Source organism: Camelus dromedarius, chromosome 33 (genome assembly GCF_036321535.1).
Source record: "Camelus dromedarius isolate mCamDro1 chromosome 33, mCamDro1.pat, whole genome shotgun sequence".
NCBI lineage: Eukaryota > Metazoa > Chordata > Mammalia > Artiodactyla > Camelidae > Camelus > Camelus dromedarius.
The window spans coordinates 4,394,507-4,415,506 of NC_087468.1; the positions used below are offsets into that span (position 1 = coordinate 4,394,507).

The following is a 21,000-nucleotide window of genomic DNA, read 5'->3' on the forward strand; positions in this document are numbered from 1 at the left end:
TTCTCTGGATGTGCATCACACACACCCAAGTTCCAAAGCTCTCATTACAACAGGCTGTTAATATGCCAGACGTGATGCTAAGTAATGTACATACTTAAATCTAAACTGGTCTCTGTACCAATCCCTTAAGGTTGCTTTAAGGAAACCAAAGCTTGTGCATGTACCGCTTACTTCCCGAGGACCCACTGCCTCCCTCTCCACTGGGCCTCACACTTCATCCTCTTCACAGGGGCTTTTACAGAACAAAACTTTCTCATTTTGATGAGATCCAGCTTATCAATATTTTCCTTTCATGGACATGTTTTTTATGTCAAGTTTTAAAACTGTGATCGCCAAGAGTTTTTCTAAATGTTCTATAGTTTTGTGTTTTACATTTACACAAATGACCCATCTGAATTAGGGTTTGTATAAAGTGTGAGGCTTAGGCTGCAGTTCTTTTGATCTTTTCTCCCCCTATGGGCATCCATTTGCTCCATAAGAATGTCTTTTAAGTCTGGGGGAAAAAATCTCTTCTTATCTTCTTTTTCAGTCACTTTGTGCACTTTCCCCCATGATCCAGACCCCTGCAGTCTTGGTCCAATGCCAAATGAGATTAACATGAGAGAGGAATTAAAATCACATAAACTACTAGGGACAGTGGTCAATTTTATCTTCTATGTCAGTAAATAGAAGACAACATAAAAAGGACCTGAACCTCTGGGCCATTTGAGAACTCTGATTTTGAAACTGAGTATGAGACTGAACATTCCAGAAAGAAGACTAATTGAAACTAATGAACATTTAATGAGGTTTTAAGTAGCTGAATGTTTCACTCCTCCCACTTAGTTTACTTCATTCAATGCTTCTTACCATGTTTTAACTGGACAAAAATTTTCATCAATTCTATTGACAGGGAATCAAAACATAACATGAGTAAAAACTTCAGAGGAGGCCAGCAAATGGATCACTTTAGTGGACAGATAACGTTAGTGGCCCACTTTCTATTATGCAAATGGCCTGACGAGACACATCCTGAACTTAAGGAACTGTGTCAAGGCAAGAAGGTGCGAGGCTCCAGGCTCTGGGCTCAGGTACCAACCTCCGCTGCTCTTCGCCATGTACTCCTGAGGGGACAGTGAGGCACTCGTCCATGTGTCCATGAAGCAACCTGAGGATGTCACTGCCGATGAGATACCCTGGAAAGATCGAAACCAGTCACACTGGAACAGTCATGGTCAGATGCTGACAGATGGACAGATCACCTGGTTCAGCCTTCTATTTTCATAGTCAAAGATCCAGAAGCCTAGTGAGGCTTAGGTAACTGGGAAAAATCACAGACACAGGTGCTGCCACCTGCCTTCTATCTCTGAGCCCTGGGCTCCCAAGTCTAGAATCCATGACTGTAGCCTCAAAAGACCCTCCACTGAACAGACAAGCCTGGATAGGCTCAATTCTGGACCATCTAAGTGAGAATGATCAGAACAGAGCTATTTCCCTGGAAACCCTGAAGCGCAGGCACTACTGTGCTCCGGGTCTAAGTCCCGCACCCCGGAGGATGAGACATCTCGACATTAGCCTAAATGAGCATATCCTGAGGCCAGAACATTGGAGAAAATAACCCCTAGAAAGCTCACGTGTAAAATACACACAAATAAACAGAAATGTAAAAATAAGGAAGGACAGATCTTAACACAAACTTCACTTTTAAGTAACAATTTACATGAGAGTCTTTAATGTCACGCATCTGTGTTACAGGCTACTTTGACACAAAGAGCTCTAATGCATTTGCTCGTTATCATCATCCCTATCATCATTAGGGATGACTGTCAACTCTGCATCAAGGGAACAGCCTCCTCACTGCTGTGGCGTCTTTACCTTGGCTGCTTCGCTTCCTGAGCTGATGGGGGCCACGCTCCAGAGGGTCTGCTGGAAGGCGGCATCCACGTGCAAGCTGCTATTGCCGTAGGACAAAGTGCTGCATTGGAGGCAAAACGAGGCATCACTTCAGGCTCAGGGTGACTCTTCACACGTAAGTGCTCCTGGCAACTCTAACCGAACATCACAGATTTGCAAATGTCCATAGACAACATCTATTTCAATCCCGTCCCTCAAAAATTAAGAGACTGGTCAAAAAAAATTAGAGTTTATATTTGATATTATGTATTTTTCAGCTTCATTCTAAGAGTTACTACTTAAGCCACTAACAGAAAACACACAAATGAATCACCTCACACCATTCAGAATGACCATGATTAAAAAGTTCACAAAGGAGAAATGCTGAAGAGAGTGTGGAGAAAAGGGAACCCCCTTATGCTGTAGGTGGGAATACAGTTTGGTGTAGCCACTATGGAAAACAGTGTGGAGATTACTTAAAAAAATAAAAATAGAGTTACCATACGATCTAGCAATCCCACTCCTGAGCATATGTCTGGAAAAAACTCTAATCTGAGAAGATACATGTACCCCAATGTTCACAGCAGCACTATTTACGATAGCCAAGACATGGAAACAACCTAAATGTCCACTGACAGATGACTGGATAAGGAAACTGTGGTGTATTTATACAATGGAATCCTACTCAGCAATAAAAAAAGAAAAAAATAATGCCATTTGCAGGAACACAGATGAACCTGGAAACTGTCATACTAAGTGAAGTAAGCCAGACAAAGTAAGCAAAATACTATATGATATCACTTATATGTGGAATCCAGAAAAAGTGATACAAATGAACTTATTTACAAAACAGAAATAGACTCACAGACAAAGAGAACGAACTTAAGGTTCCCAAAGGGGAAAGGTGGGGAGGGATAAATTAGGAGTTCACGATTTGTAGATACACACTACTATACATAAAATAGATAAACAGCAAGGTCCTACTATATACAGCCCAGGGAACTACATTCAGTATCTTATAATTCCCTATAATGAAAAAGAATGCATATTTATAATTGAATCACTATGCCATATGACACTGCAAATCAATACTTCAAGTAAAAAAGAAAACACATAAATGAATGTACTATCATACATTTATTTGTTAAAACAGACTATTTTGTTTTAGAGGCTTAAGTTTTCTACATATCACGGTGTGACACTGTTTTGACAATGAAATAGGTAAAATCTTCTGGACTGATGTCTTAATTTTATAGGGTTCTTTGGGAACTTTTATCTACAATTTGATGTAACAGTCATTAGATGGCAATACTGCCCAAGAGGTATCAAAACTGAGGCCAATAAATTTCCTTCAAAATTCAGATATTGCCAATTTCAGATGTTCCTTCTTAAAAACAAATGTATTAAAAGAATATCATATTTTGTATCTTTGAGAGCCATAATACAGGAGTTCTGAAATGATAAGTAAAGAAAAACAAAACGATGAGTAACACCAAACGCTGTGCTTATTTCACTATTACCTGACCACTGCAAGACTTTCAGACACTCTGAGCACAACCACCTGTTTCCTTGGAGTCATCTCAGTAAACATCACCACCACTCCTACAGTGTTCCTACAACACTTTCCAATGCCGATGGTTGCCTAAGCTCTTAAAGACTAACTGCGCCAGAACCTTCCCAGAAATCCGACTTCCTAGTTAGATGAAGGGCAGTCACAGCATGAAGAGTCATCCTGGTTCCCGCTACAGGCCTTTCAACTCCAACGGTCTCTTCTGCCTAAATATGCTAACCTCAAGGCACCAGCAAATATGGGGGTTTCATTTTCTTTCTCTTAAAAACAAGACCAAAGAAGTTTCTGACAGTTGACATACATACCATTATCTTATCAATAATTTTTCCAATCAATAAGATTGAAAGTTTGCCAGTGGATGCATGAGATTTAGCAACAACCGGCTCTTCCACCTCCTCCTCTCAACCAGCTCTCTGCCTCTTCACAACATCCCCTTCACCTCGGCCTGTCAATCCTGTGCAAATCCCGGCTGAGATGCCTTTATTGAATTAATTTCTTTCCAATATGCTAAAACTCTTTAACTACTTACAAGTTAATCATATGCCATCTGCTTCCACAAATAACAAAACACATTCTCCTTCATGGCCCTCATTACACAATGTGATTGTTGAGTGTCTTTTTCTTGCTGCCTCTTGTAAGTTATCTGACACAGGCTCACAACTGAACTCCCAGCACCAAGCAGGGTACTCAATAAACAAGGATGTGGAGGAGTTAACACAACCTTTAAAATCAAAGGAGCATAAGCTTTAAAAATGTATTTTAAGTTATTCCATAAATATTCCTATTTCAATGACCTAACACAAGCGCACACACATACAAACCTGTAAAACCATATGGATTTCACTAAACCATCAGAAGATGACTCAAAATACCAGCGTTTATATTTTTACTACTGAATTCAGGTGAAAGCTCATGCCATGTTATGATAAACAGATTTGTTAATTCATCCTGGTTCCCTGAATATACTACGTGTAAAGCATGTGCTGAATATTAATAGAGCACAATCCCCATCCCAAGGGGGCTTGTTATCAAGAAAGGTAAAATACATCCACAAAATGCTGTGAGTCAGTATTTTGGAAACGCCAGCTGAACTGTAATCAAAGTGCTGTAAGAACTGGGAGAACAGATCACTTCAGCCAGCCTAACTGGAACAGAGTTCCCTGTTTTGGGCCGTGAGGACAGGTGGTAGTTCCCCAGCAGATGTGGGATTCCTGTGGGGTGAGGCATGCGAGAAGCCAGTAGGACCCTTTGGCCTGGGCCTCACAGTTACATACTCAGAGATGCTGTCTCCAAGTAAATCTGTATGTACATTGGGTTTGAGGTTAACAATATTAATGATGTTAAGGGGCTAAGTGTAAGTATTTAAGACATATCAAAACTTTTAGAAACTAGGTTGGAGATTTTCATTTTTAATATACCAGAAACCTCATAACTGGAAGTGGCCTGGGCCTCCCTGGCCCTCTAAGAGGGAATGGTCCCCCTAATTAAGGGAATGGTACCCAAAGGGGCAGAGATATGGGAACATCAAGTACAGCAGAGAGTTTCCTCTTTGAGGCTTATAGCATAAACTCAGAAAGAGAGTGAGAGACAGGCCCTCAGACAAGAGAGGTGTCAGACCAAGGACTGTATACTTCAGGCAATAAGGAGCTACTGCAGTGAGAACATAATAGGAGGAGAAGGAGGGTTAAAATGCAATTTTCAAATCATATCTAAGCTTAAAGATAAATAATAAATATAGAACTGTAAAAGTAGGAAAACTTCAGTCTGTTGCAGAAAGTAAAAAAAAAAGTCCTTAAGATCATATTACACCATTTAAAGTTATCTACACCATGTCCACTCTTCTCAAGAAAACATCCTCTGGGCAAAACTATTTTGGATGCTTCTACCGAATTTTGCCACTTAAACAACAAAGGAAATCTGAAGAATCTCATTACTGTCATTGTTTTGACCTCATAATGCAGCTGGCAAATAGTTTGGGGAAATAAAAATATCAGCTATTTTAATTTCTTCTTTTTTTCATTTGTACTTACATTACTAGCACAGTTACTGATCTGCATGTCTCTGAAGAACATCTTAATGCCAGCTGTTCACTTTTTGAGTTAATTTAGATAGAGCTAGAGTATTTATAGTAGTAGTAATAATAATAATATATATGGTATTAAACCATATTTAGCACTTGGAGGAATATTTATCAAGATTTGGATAAATATAAGAAATAGAACAGACTCCAGGGTTAAAGTACTGAGTATTTCAGGAGCCATGAAATTCGACAGTATGCTAGTAAATATGGAAAACAAGAACAAAGTTCAAATGAGTTTAACAAATAAGATAAGTGGCAAAGCTCAATAAGGAAATAAACCAACAAATATTCATAAAAACTAAAATCATACTAAATATATTCATGATAGTGATTTCATAATTACTGTAGAAGTTCTACTTCTGTTCTTTAAAACATTCTCACTAGAGTACTATGAAAATCTGGACCAGCATTTTCTGATGCCTTTCAGTTTAAGAACACCTGAAAATTCGCTACAGTCAAATGCTTAGTTCATGCTAAGGATGGTTTATCACATCTTTAGAAAGAACTGGGTAGAATCCTGGCCCTGTTTACTCAGCTGTTGTGTGATCTTGGGTAAATCACCTAAACTCTCTGAACTTCAGATCCTCCTAAGGATGAAAAGATTAAGTGAAAGAAAGCGTGTGTGATATCTAGCAGCATCTCTATGTGAATATTAAAAAGTGGTAATGATGTTACTATTCTAAAGCTTTAAGGTAGAAAAGAAAATACTGGCTTGATTCAAGTACAGTAGACAAAATGGTATATTATGATGGGGAACATACAGTAAAGGAAAGAGACTGAATGTGACTCACAGTATTGCTATTTTCTTGGCTAGAGGTTACTGAAAGTGTTGGGATATAAGTGCATCTCATAAGGGTTAGGTGATTAAACTATTATTTCTATTGTAATGAGTTATCATATTAAGGCAGAATGGATACAAAAGAAATGATAGCCAAATTTTAGTCTTGACTTCATCAATAAAAGGACCAACTTTTGTTAAGTTACTGAGCCCGAATGCCCCAAATTCCTCAAGAGGAACCAAGCAGAAGGGGTAAAATCACTTCTAAAGTGTCTCCAAGTTCATTTTCTAAACAGTATCCATGGTGACCACCTTGCTTGCTTTGATCACATCCATAACACGTGTTTCTGCAGTTTTTAATGCAACAAAAACAATTTAAGTCATGGAAACAAAAAGCCACACAGGAAAGCCAAAGCATTAGAGGAAAGAAAAGAGTGGAAATTCTTATTGCTCCACACTCTTACCGATTATAATACTCCCAATCTGTGAAATAATAACTTTACTGTGCTTTTAGTTTTCATTTCCCCAATTAATAATCAGGGTTGACAATGTTTTACTTCTATAATGGCCCATTTGTATTTCCTCTTTTATGAAAAGCCTATTCTTGGGTATCTCTCTTTTTTCTCTTTGGTTGTCATTCTCATGTTGATTGATAGCAATACACTATGTATTCAGGATACTTCTAGGTCTTAAATTTTATGTTTTGGTGTGCAATAATCCAAGTAATAAAATTTGGTTTTCCTTTGATGGTCTATACTTTTTAATTTGTCGTTAAAATACATTTTCATAAAGTACATGGCTCTTTAATGACATTATTCCCCTTTTTGGTTTTATTTATATATATATGAATAATACATATATAAGTAAATACCAAGAGAAACTCTTCAACGCTTTTATTTTGAAACTTGATCCCAAGTTCCCCACATCTAGAAGTGGAAGATGGCATAAGATAACAGCCAGGTAAACTTAAGGGTGCATAGAAACGTCTATTAATAAGTAGCCTTTGAAATAGGAAGCCCAAGTGGCAGAGCACATATACATTCTTCTGGACACTGAGTTATGCACAGAGGTTAAGAATAATCAGAACAGAGATTTTTCTCTTTTCTTAACAGCAACTTACATTTGTGTAGCATATTAGATACTTTCACTGTACTTTACACACTTTATATGATGCTCAACACAACTATAATGAACAGGGAAAAGAAAATATTATTGTCACTTCAGAACTAAAAAAATATAGGAGGTGCAAGATTTGCCTAAATTGAGAAAAGCTTGGAGGCAAGCCCAGGTCTCCTGCCCTCTAGTCTGGGACGCCTTCCTCAACATCACACTACTTTCAAAGATAAGGAATAAACACTGCCAAAACTGAGAAGATGGCATTTTTTAAAACTGTGACTCATGGATGTAGTCATGTACTTACTGCTTATAAAAGAACTGTATTATATTCAGGAAGAATTCTATTGAAGAGTGAGGGCCATGACAGGCACAGAGACAGAACTAGAGTACAGTAATCTGCGTCCCCCCCACACTACTCATTTTCTTCTAAGTCAAGATTATCCCTAAGCACAGATCTCTTACCCTCACAGAAGACTTGCACAAAAGAGAAAAGCATGGCTATGGTGATGGGAATTACTGGATTACCTGATAACTAGGAATATCTACTCAGGTAAAAGATGCTTAGATTTGGGCTCGTAAATCTATATTCCCAAGCGATACAATAACCATATAAAGTAGAGTACACTCAAGTGTATCTGAATCACCGCCAAAACAGTTCTTAAAACTTGTGACAAAGAATGTCACCTGACACATCAGTAGACAAAGGTTGTTGTAGTCATCAAGCCCTCAGCCACTGCAGCCACCCACTAACTCTGATGGTGCACCCTGAGGATGGAGAAAACAACATACTGGCCCTAGACAGCTAACGTGCACATCAAAGGAATGACTTCAATGAGCCCAGACTCTTGCATCTTCCCATACCTAGATTTGCAAAGCGCTAAATCCCATAACTTGAGATATCTGGTTTTTAATTAACAGTAATCTTCTGCTGTTCCAACTACCTGATTTTTGTTGCCAAAACTCCTACATATCCCGACTCCTCCCCTACCTCTTCCCTCAGAGCTATCTGAGAAGCTGTCACCCAGGCTTAAGTCCTCAGCAGGTCGGCTGAATAAAACGTAATTCTCAATTTTAGATTGTGCATTTTTTTTCAGTTGACAAACTGGAGAAAATCTTTATACTTGATATGGTTGCAAAAACTATCATAATTTACATGATGGGCAGGAAAAAGTAAGAAGTAGATACATATGTATTTAATATCACTAATGCGTAAGGCTTTCAGGTAATATAAACAATAGCTTTTATTATTTAAAAATAAAATTTAAAAGGACAACCACAGGGCTATTTTCGTACTAGTACATACAAGAAAATGTTTAATTATTAATGAAGTAAACTCTTTGGAACTTTAATATAGCTTTGTTTGTATTAGTCAGGGTTAGGAGGAAGACTCTAACTGTATCTTTCGAATTTTGCCACACGTAAATGTATCACCTATTCAAAAAATATATATAATTCAAAACCCCTATGTTTTATATCAAAATTAACTCCATAAAGATTAAGAACACAAGAAAACTATGAAAGTACTAGAAGAAAACATCAATAGATATTTTTATAATTACGTGGTAGGATTTTCTAAAGACATTCCAAAAGGCAGAAATACAAAGAACAAAAATAAATAGCTTCCTAAATACATTTTTTAAGCTTCAACATAACAAAAACACTTTAACCAAAGCAAATGTTAACAAGAAAACTGGGAATTCTATTTATTTTTTTAAATTTATTTCTTATTTTACTTAATTTTTGAGGGGGGAGGTAACTAGGCTTATTCACTTATTTACATTTAGAGGAGGTACTGGGGATTGAACCCAGAGCCTTGTGCATGCTAAGCATGCACTCTATCACTTGAGCTATATATACCCTCCCCACTGGAAATTTTAATATATACATGATAGTCTGTGTTTGTGTATATGTGTTTAAATGACAGCTATATGTCAAAAAAGACAAATATTCTACTAGAAAAGAGGGCCACGGATATAAACAAGGAATTCACACAAACACAGTAAACATGAGAAATGGTCATCCTCATCAGTAATCAAAGAAGTACAATTTTTCCAAAACAAAGAACTTTGCCTTTCAGAATAGCAGGCTTCTTATTTTAAATAAAAATGCCTGGTGTGGATGAGAGAATGGGAAAATGACTCTCAAAAACATGGCTCATGGGATTGTAAACTATTCTAGAGGGTAATACGGCAGTAAATATCAAAAGCCCTAAAAATTATATGCCTTTAGCTTAGAAGTTCCATTTGTAGTAGTTTATTCGAAGGAAATAACTGAACACTGCTCAGAAAGAGCTGCACGTAGATGTTCACTCCAGTGCTGCTTATAACAGAAAAAATTACTGAAAACTAACAAACACATAAATAACAGAGCTGGGATTTTAACTGCAGGCCTTTCTGCCTTCAGTGTCTGTGCCCCTGATGAATCTAGAGTGAATGTTCTTAGCCTAACAGTCTTCCTGTTAACCTCCTAACCCTGTAGCAACCAATGTACGATGCAAGTACATTCTGAGGGAGACTTGAGCTGACCACCCTGTAGCAGGAAACAAGCTGCACAACCAAGGGACACCAGTTAACCAACACAACTAATGTTCATGATTCTAAGCAAGACTTAGAATCTGTTAGTGTAATAAATGCACCTGGATCCAAATTTCTGTTAAAGGATATGCTTTATGTATTTCTTACCATAACTGCGAGTCACTGACACATTTTCTATCACATCAAAAAGTTATGTTAAGCTATTAAATTGGTGATAAAGGAAAGTCAAATATATGAAAGTTTCTGATTCTTAATTCTGTATTTACTAGCTTGACAGCAGATAAACTTATCAGTTGGTAAAATAAGAGAAAAGCTTTTGAGCAGAAGCTTGAGGCCTGGTATTTTTAAAGATGTACTACCAATTATCACTAAAAATTTCATGAATCAAGTAAAAACATAAAGCAATAATACATTTATATTTCCATTAAATTAAGCCTGGGTTACAATGGTATGAGTCAGTTTGTTTTTCAGAAAGCAGCTTCAAAGGATGGAATAACAACATTACCAACAACTAGATAATCCCACTCTAGTTTAAGACATTCTTTAGATGGATAGGCCTTAACAGGTGAGGTTACTGGTTTTATCAGGATCATCTTATCTCTTGAGAAACTCTTTCTCTAAGGTAATAATTAGATTGCTTTTGTCTTTTGTCATTGGAAAGATACAAAAGTCATCAGACTAGCCTATGTTTTATGAACTTCATTACTAAGAAATTTATTAATACCAAGACAGAAAAAACCTAAATAAAATTTCTAGTTGTAACTGGAAGCTCTGTTTTTAGTAAAGAGGACTATTTAACATTTTAAAACACGTTGACTTGGAGAGCTCTGGAATTAACTGGATTACCAATTCTTTCAGTGAATTAAAACCCTTTCTACCATCTTTATTAAATGGAGTTTCTGCACTCTGCGCCTCACAACTTTTTTGTCTTCAATTCTTCAACAGGTAGTATGCTACAAACAGTATTTACATCTTTCATGAAAACACAAGAAACTACGTATTCTAGCTTTTGCAACCGTGCATCTTACAGAGATGAGAAGTGATTCAATGAGGAAGATCTTGAGTGAGGCTAAGGTGGAGAATAGGTATTTCTTCAGTTTCCAAGCAGAATTTTAATTATATATTTAAAAATTTTAAATTTTATTATAATTTTATAATATTCTAACTATAAAACAATATTATATTATAATTTTTTAAACCTGCTAATTAAATATTTATTTCAATTTACTGGTGTTTAAAGAACAGATGCAATTGGCTGGTTACTACAAAGTTAGTGAGTAACTGTTCGGTGCCAGGAGCTCTACTTTTCCACTAAATTTACTGCAATTATTATAAAACAGTTACAAAGACCTGGTTACACCTCGGACGGATTGGCAGGAAACTCAACAGATTTCACTGGTGCCATTATGTCTTCAGCATGGAAGGAATCTCTCCAAAAACTGGGTCTCTCTAGCAACTGCATGAGTATTTATCAAAAATGTGGAAAAGTCACATGTATCCCTGCTAGCATCAAGTCACTCTCTACCATCACTGTAACTACTATCTAATAACAAACTGTAGGAGCATTATCAGGCAAATTAGGAGAGAAGTGCTTTGCCCACCTCAGCACTGAAGATCTCATTTTGTTTTGTGAATTTCCAGCAACTCATGGCAGTCAGTGAACACACAGGATCACTTAAAAGTTTACAGTGGATCAGGCCACACTCAGTATGTCAGCAACAAGAGTATCCTTCAAGCCTCTCCCATTTTCAGAACAGATCAGACAAATACCAAAATGAACATATACCTACATGTCAACTGGGAAACAAAAGGAAGTACAGCTAACCCCAGGTAGCCATGTTAACAGACTAAGGGACTGCAGAAAATTAAATGAGTAGGACAGTAACCAGAGGGGGAAAACATTAGCTAAAGTAACCAGATTGCCAACTGGGCAGAGAGCTCCTACTGCAGGGAAGAGATCGCTCAAATATTCACTGCCCGTATACCATCTTATTATGACCTCTCAGTAATCCTCAGGAGGCCTCCCGTATGGGATGGCTCTCCCCTACTTTACAGCTAAGGCAAATGAAGTGCTTCTTGTCAGGTGACTTGTTCAAATCCCAACAGAGGAAGTGAAAACCCTCACCTAGAATCTGGGTCACCCAAAGTCAAGAGCGACACTTCCTCTGTTTCCACCACGTGGATGTGAACGCCACCAGTCAACTGTACTCTTCAACTTGAGAAACAAAACTGAGAGGTGGCATCTTAGCAAAGGAAATTACTTTCCAGACATGATTCCAGGTGAAACCTTTGGTTTGTGCTCTTCCTCCCAGCAATTTAAAACACATTATGAATTTGTCAGCAGCGCCAAGGCCCACCACCCTTAGCATAATTAAAACCCACTAGGTTGGCTCACTGTGTAATGGCACCACGTGTGCTGTGAGAACATATTCACCTAAAAGCCCCCTGGAGGACACTAAACATTCACAAGCCACAATAAAACTTAGCAGAACATGTCAAATGATAAAACTTTTTATTAGCAGACGTTGTAACTCACCACTCAGGAATACTGTACTTAGATTCAGCCCCTACTGCTTTATGACTTTGAATTCTTAGAGATGAGGAAAGTATCTACGGGGCATCAGAAAATCTCTTCTGGCTCAGAAGCCCATCACCCCAAAAGTGTCATTCCAGCCCTGAGGATTTTCTACTGCAGAATTCTGAGAGAAGCTGCATGTTCAAAGCCCCCGCCCCCAACCTAATAATCTTATTTTGCATGCTTCTCCTTATTGTTAACCTTTTAAGACTCAAATCCTATGTTTCTTCTTCTCTCCTGAAATACGGTAAGTTTGCTCCCCTCTTCAGCTTCTTCCCTCCAGCAGGTCACCTGCTGAAAGCCACATGCGGGCAAAAACTATCTGGTCAACGATAACTCAATTCCACCAGCAGAATAAAGAGGAGGAAATAGAAAAGGAAAAAAATAAAAAAAAGTCAGAATTTACGACGAACTCCGAGCTGAGAGCAAAACCTATGTAGATCCAGGCAACCAAAATCAGAACTCTAAGAACTCTAAGGTAACACTTGTTTAAATGTTGCCTATTTTGCCCACGAGAAGTGTCTCCGAGGCCCTCATACCCGTACTGACCAGTCCGTCAGAGTCGCACACATGACACAAAACGAGCTCGCAGTGCTCTTACCAAACCGTCCTCCGTCCTCCGAACAGAAAGCTGGCCCCGCTCACCCCGAGCGCGCCGGCGGCACCTCCTCCGAGGCTAACGCAGGCCCGGGGGGCCAGCGGAACGAAGCCGGCCAGGCCCGGGTCAGGAAGGCCGCGCCCTCTGGGACCCGAAGACTGGAGAGGAGGTCCCAAGACGGGGTGGGGGGGGACCTGAAGATGCGGGAGGACCAAAGACTGGAGAGGGGACCCGAAGACGGGGGAGGAGGACCGAAGACGGGGGAGGGGACCCGAAGACGGGGGAGGAGGACCGAAGACGGGGGAGGGGACCCGAAGACGGGGGAGGAGGACCGAAGACAGCGGAGGGGACCCAAAGATGGGGGAGGAGGATGGAAGCTGGAGCCACAGCAGCCCCACGGCGCTTCCGCTCACCACATCTGTAGAGACCAGAACACCGCTCCTCGCCTCCGGCACCGCCCTTACCTTTAACATGAGGGAAATGCGTATCCACATATCCACGACTGCGGCAACACCTCCAGCGCCGGCGACAGTCCTGTCAGAATCCGCACGCTCCCCAGGTCGGGACGCGCCTTCTCGGTCTTTCCACATCTGAGGCGAGCACCGCGCCGGCGGCCAGAAGGCGGCAGAGTCCCCCCCGATGAGAACGCGTGTCCGCTGTCAGGTGACCGCAAGGACTCATCTGATTGGTTAAGGGAAGGGCCGCCTTTCTTCTGAAGGAGCGGAGGACTCAAATGCTTCAGAAGTAGCGCTGTTACTTGTGTTAAAACCTGTAAAGAAAAATGGTTTCTTTTCTGGCCTTTTAAAGGAAGCCAACTACAAAGTTAATACTTGAGGGCTTCCAAGGTATTATGAATACTCTCTCACAGTGAAATTCTCAATAGGAGTTCCAGAATACTTTTTTTAAACTAAGAAACAAATGAGTTTACATGATAGAGCATTTGAAGATCTGTCCCTACCTGGAAAAGTGCAATAGTCTAGATGGACAAAACTTTTTCCTCAAATGCTCTTGCATTCTCTAAGCATACTCAGAATTACCCTAATAGTCATAAATAGAATTGAGTCAGTGCTTAGTACAGTGATTTGTTATGCTTAATATAATGCAGGTCATTCTGTAACTAACTGTTGCCTTCTCCCCTAGTAAATGAAAAATAATTTGAATGTAAAGACCCAAAGAGAAGCTAGCATTCACAATGAAAACCAAACTTTAGGTTTTAATAAATCTTTAATAAACATTCAGGTAAGTAAAGAAGATGAAGTCTACCTAAGTAGAAAAAATCTGAAAGAAGTTAATTAATGATATTGCCCTGGCTCTTTTGAAAGATACATATTCAATTAGGAAAAAACAAAAATGAACTACAACATCTTATTCTGTGGAGAACTTAATAATATGCAATTTAGCTCCTAAATCTAGATTTTATTCCAAACTAAAAAGATTTTATTCCCAATTTAACTTTATCATCTAAGATATCTGAGAGAAACATGCAAAGGTTTCAGTGCTGTCCTTGAATTTTCCATTTTTCTTAAATTCAAGAAAAGAAAGCAACATATAAATAGATAAAATAATCTTAACTGTTATATATAACTCTATATAACTCCCATAATTGTGACCATTTTGTTTTCAATGTATTTCAATCTAAATGAGAGCCTCTCATGTAGATTCAAATAATATTTTGTTTCCTAATATTCTAGCTGAAATTATTCACAAATATAATTTCAAAAAATATTCTTGGTTAACCAGCAATTTTTATTCCATATATTTTCTTGGGTAATACTTTCTCAAGAATATTATGAAAATATATAATTTTGTTAATATTTACCCTAACTTCAAAATTTTAGCTAAGATAAGTTTAAAGTTTTTAGTTTCTTAAAGATTCTCCAAGAGATTTAGATGGAAAAATAAATCCTTTTTGATATAGTATGTTTTTTGTGGTAATTAATGTTTATAAATGCAATGACCACCTCACCTCCAAAAAAGGTGTTTTATGTTTTTTTTTTAATCAAAGATTTCCTGTGTCTGGTAATAATATAGCTCATTTTTCTATTTTTTCCTTTCTTATCCTCATTAATAAAAAACTAGTAAGTTTTGGACCCCATGCCATTTTGACATGTAGTTACAGCTTGTCCTTTTATAAAAGAAAATTAGAAACCGCTGAGTGTTGTAGATATTAATGGTTGTTAGAAATGTATAATAAAAGACTCTCTTTCCAGAGCATAGCTAAGCTTTTATGTCACTATTCATGAATGACCAACGCATTCAAAGGAGAAGAGCACTGATCTCCAAGGCTAGGATGATGGACAGCGAAGAGGGAAAGAGAGGCTAAAAGAAAGCTGTTTGTCATACGTGAAGATCTAGTAACAGGCTTGCCGATAATGAGGTATTTTAGCTGATTTTAGAAAAAGAAACTTTTACTACGTGTGAGGTTATCATTCATGGCATCTCCAATCACCAAGGACAAATCTGCTGGATACCTTTAGACAACTGAATATTTTAAAAGCCCATTAACAATCCAAATTCCAGAAGGTAATAAATAGGATCTTAGGTAATGCCACAAAACTACACTTTTATTATTTCCTTTCTCCTACCTGCTCATATATATGTTACTCAAGTTGCAGGCACTAAAAGAATCATAGGTCTCTGCATTTGTTTTCGTCCTTTAACTACAAGTAAAGGAATCAAGCTCTGTGTTTAATAAAATATAGCATGAGCTTATTACAAGCATATGGAGTAGCTTCCAGAAACCCAGGGAAGACTGAAAATCAAGACTGACAAGATCCAAGAGTTTCTGGTATTGTGATAGGAGGAACTAACGGGCAGTCTCATTAAGATAACCTCGTAAGTAAGAATCAGTTCCTGATATTTTTGTTTAAATGTTTTTCAGTTCAAAATTCAAGTTCTGGAGAGAAAAAGCCATGTGATTATCAGAGGAAAGTGTGTGCATGACCTTATTTGTAAGGTTGCATGAAAAGGTGGACAGGTGTAATTACCCAAGGGGAATATGGAAGTAGTATTATCGAAAAAAAAAGAAAAAAAAATGAATCTTGGGAAGAAAAAAAGAAAGTTATGAGCATCCTTCAGATCTCTTTGAGTGTGTGTGTGTAATAATTTCAAATGCACAATGACTATTTACATACCGTCCCTGAAGCTGTGCATCTCAAACTGATACTGATTTGAACATGGCCTTTATAGAATATTTGTACCATCTTTGATCTAGCAGTACCTTAATATCATGTAGAAATATACTAATTTACCAGGATAGACTGTATGCTTTTCAGATTGAGATGATCTATCAATACATTAATCCCAAGCATATCATTGCTGAACTAAGATGAGTGTGGAATTTGGACACAAATTAATTACCAAGTAAATGCTTGAGGAATCTTTGCTGTCACTAGGCTGGCTTAGAGATACAGCCTAAGTATAGAAAGATTATAAAAGAAAGCAATTTTGTTCTTTGGGACTAAAATTATAGTTCTGCTTCTTTAGAATAATTTAAGAATTTGTATTATGACTGGAGAATCAAATTTTGCTTTTTTAAAATAGATTTGTAATTTACAGAGGGAATGAGATTCTCCAAACAATATTGCTTAAAATGTAAATAAATAAGAGTCCATAAAATAATCACCCTACAAGCCTGTTAGATGTATCAGTCATTCATCTATGCATTTAAGAATTAATGAGTCTTTTTTATGTTCCAAGTAGTGTTCTAAAAACAGGGGATATATTTGGTGGTGGTGGTGGGAGGGCACTCTGCCTTCATGAAACTTTAGTTCTACTGGAGGAAATAAGAAATAAGTGCACCCAGGAATATATGGTATAGTGCCAGCTAGTTGTATGTACCACGAAATAAAAAGAAGGTAAGGAGATAGGAAAAAAATAGGGTTGGAGGTGATAATGTGGAGGACAGATATTCTAGATGGAGTGATTAGGAAAGTCATCTCTAATTATCATTTGAATAGAGAGTACAATAAAGAGAACAGACAAGCACCTAAATCACAAAGATATTACCTAAACTGAAAGAATTGGTCAATTAGCATCTGATATGGCTTTGTTATTCTTTAAGAATTCTATCACCCAGGATCCTATTGGCTTATTTCTTTTGTTACCCTATAAGCTTTTCCTGGGATTTCTTATCCACTCAGATATTAATGATGATAAAGACAATGATGTGCAAATCCCTATCTGGTATCCTGAACTTCCTTCCGAAACTTCAGACTTTATATTCAACTAACTGATAGCTCAACAGGAATGTTCCAGAGACACCTGTTACACATCCTATTAATGCTAAAATAGACTATTCTCAACATCCTTCTCATACTCCTCTATGCAGTAACCAAATAAACCTGTAGCCATCCATGACTGTTTTTCTTCATGGAACTCTAAGCCTCTATTTATTTGCTCTTAAATATTTCTTAAATAAAAGAGTAAATTCTGTCCACTCCTACTTACCTTAAGTCTTTTTAATGTCTTACTTGAACTTTTGCAACAGCTTCCAAAATGGTTAATACGCTTCAATTGAATATCCTCGAGTGCGTTCTTACACTGCCCTCATTGAGGTAATTAGCCATGTGACATTGTTATGCTCCTTCTTAAAACCATTCAGTGGCTTCTTATTGTCTAAAGGATAAAGTCCAAGCTTCTTATATGACATGTTCATATAAGCAAGCCTAAATTTAGGCATGCTATTTTGATCAAATCTAATAAATACCTATTTTTTCAGAGTTCATCTTAAACTCTCAAAGACTTGTAGCAAAATCTGCCATGTCTTGAGACTTCCTTTTTGGATTCTATGATTTCGTATTTAGCAGACACTTAGAAGTGCTATATCCAGATTCCTTCTGATGGCTTTTATCATTTCTGTATACCATGCCTCCCTCCCCCATTATTCTTGCTGCTAACTTCCTTCACGTGCAATTATAATTTTAGACTTGCTTGCAGTCAATTGCAGCTTTGACAGAGAACAGGAAGTACCTAGGAGTCAATAACCTCGGGGAGCAGAGTTTGGTGAATACCGTGGGGAAGTATAAATGTCAAACTTATTTGCATTGAGTAGGGAACAATTCTGAGGAGCAATTCACCTTCAGATCTTTCCTAAGGAGTCAGGCTATAGTAAGACTGCCTGAAATTGCACACTTGCTTGATTTCTTCCCTACTTCCTCACCAGTTTCTCCAGGAGCACTTTTCTAATAAATTACTAGCACATGAATCATTATCTAAGGTTGGCTTCTGAAGACATAACCTATGACACCATCTTCTCCTGTTTTCCCTCACATCGCCTGGCTCTTCTTCGTTGTTCTCTATTGCCAGCTTTCCCTTCTCCATCCAACATATAAAGGCTGAGCTCCTCAGCACTTAATCTCAGATGCTTTTCTCACTGCACAATATGTCCTCTCCCTAGGCAATTTCATCTACCCCTACAGCTAATACTATGAGCAATTTTTTTTTTCCTTTTTCAACTTATACTTTCCTCTGAGCTTTAGACAATGTATTTAGCGCTCCCTTCAATATTCCCACTTGGATGTCTCATAGGCAACTCAAATACACATTGGAATGAAAAAATAATCAATCTCAACTCCCACATATAGGGGATCACACTGTGGAAGAAAATCAACCAGAGAATTGCTAGCATAAGAATCTATTAACAAAAATGATAGGCATGAGAAGGCTCCACAGGGGCAGTCAAACCTCGGGGAACAGGGTGGAAAGTTTTATGGGGCTAGTTTCAAGAACAGACAAACTTTTTTCATGAATGAGCAGCCATTGAACAATCTGGTTTACATCAAGAGGGGTGGAAAGAAATGGGTAGAAGCTAATTTATGTGTGAGAGGACACGAAAGAAGAGCTGAATGATCAAATATATGCAAAGGCCACAACGGGAAAGTCTCAGTGTTTCAGTCTCCCACAGCATCCTCCCTCCTCGGTCCTCATGACTTCCCTCCATCGTGTTTGCCTCAGTCTAGAGCTGTTAGAGCAGGCAGATAGCTAGATGTGAGCAGAGAAAGGGGGATGCAGGCCAAATGGCAGGAACTGGGCAAAAAGGCGGGGAACAGGCCAAATGAAGAAAATCATACATCATGTAAACAACAGGGTTCCCTGAGCAGAATCCCTCCTCCCTTCAGGAAGGTGGGGCTGGGATGAAAACCAGGGAATATGACCATCAAACCCTTCCCTCCCCAATTAATATTCTGCTCATTCATTTTTACACTCTGTGTAACCAACTTGCCAAGGAAACTCAGGGCAGCTGCTCACCTAAGCCTGCCCGCTCTCCCCTTGAGAGCGAACTATCCATCCCTTAATAGATCCTCACTTTACTTTCTGATAATCTCCATGTCTCGTCTCTGAATCCTTTCTGCAATGGGACAAGAACCTAGGCAGTAGAGCAATCCGCTGTATTTCTCCTGATTTACACTAATAATCTTCAGACGGGTCTATACATACTCTGAATCTTCTATGATTTATTTTTATAATGTTTTATTAAGTATTTAGTAATTATAAGATATTATAAAAGGCTAAGAAACAGATAAAGCTGAAATACTAAACCACTCATTTCTCCATCAGCTAGCTTAAGGAACCTCGATGTGCTTCTTCCTGATCCTATTCAATTTTATCTTCAGCTCGACATGACCATTATCTTGACTTTTAGTTTTAACATTTATTCCCATGCTGTCCTTAAAACATCATCATTTATGTCTGTATCTCTAAAGTATATTGTTTATTTTTCCTATGCTTATCTATAAAATAACACTTTGAGTATTATTCTATGACTTGCCTTTTTCAATCAAAATAGTATTCCTGATATGCATATATGTCATGCAAAACTGTTGTATAATATCCCATTGTACATAAATATAACATAACTTACCTATCTATTTTAATGTTGGCAGATTTGGGGGCATTGTTCCTTTTTAAAAATTAACTAATAAATTAATGAATTACTATTTAAAGATGTCATTTCAAAGAACATTTCTACATATGTCTTCTGATATGCACATGTAAGGGTTTCTTCAAATACAAGAGTAGAAACACTAGGTTGTTGGGGATCTAAGTCTTCAGCTTTACTAGTGATGTCAAATCCAAAGCACGTTACCAATTTCATATTTATAATCGTACCAATAATGCATGAGAAATTCAGCTGCTCTCATTTTCTTCAAGATTTGATAGTGTGATCTAATCCATTCCTCATCTAGCAGCTACTATGACCTTTTTACAAATGTAAATCTGATTAAGTCACCCAAACCCTGCCTAAAATCCTTTAATGGTTTTTCATTGACCCTAGAATAAACTCCAAAAGTTTAACATGTCAAAGGATTCTTTTTGTTCTGTCCTCTCCATCATTCAGTATTTTATAACACTCCCCATGCCTTTTATCACCACACTGGTCTTAAGTTTCTTTTTATTGCCCCAAGACCTTCAAACATAATACTGTTTCCTGGAATTCTTTTTCTCTACCTCTTTACTTTGCTCCTTTAGTCTTATGTTAAATGTCACTCTCTCAAGGAAGCTTTTCTTGACTTCTTAGAATTTATTAGGCCCTCTCATCAACTGCCATTATTATTCACTGTGCTGTCAAAATACAGTATTTATCACAAAAATAATTAAGAAATGTCATGTGTATTTTTTTAATGTGCCTGCTAATAACCTTTAGGATCAAATGAGGTCAATTAAAGTCTCTGGTTCTGTGGTTCACAAAATTATTTGGAGCAACCAGCAAATGCTTTCAATAGTCACTGCCCACTATACATGGTGAATGGGAACGACTATTCTCTACACACACACACACACACACACACACACACACACACATTATACTTCATGTGAATTTTCATTCCAGAGTGTTGGGTTATTATTCAGCAAATATGCATGTCCTCTTTACATTC

At 37.9% G+C, this 21,000-nt stretch overlaps 1 long non-coding RNA gene across 2 annotated transcripts in view; it reads right to left on the reverse strand.

Annotated features, from left to right (window-relative positions):
• Positions 1 to 1,136: 1,136 nt before the first annotated feature.
• LOC135319842 (uncharacterized) overlaps positions 1,137 to 21,000 on the reverse strand; it is a 99,480-nt gene continuing 79,616 nt past the window's right edge. For both annotated transcript variants that reach the window (XR_010378740.1, XR_010378741.1), the window contains exons 2-4: positions 13,588 to 13,892; positions 1,855 to 1,954; positions 1,137 to 1,175 (exon numbers count right to left, since the gene is read on the reverse strand). This is a non-coding gene — a long non-coding RNA (uncharacterized LOC135319842). The remainder of the gene's footprint in view (positions 1,176 to 1,854; positions 1,955 to 13,587; positions 13,893 to 21,000) is intronic.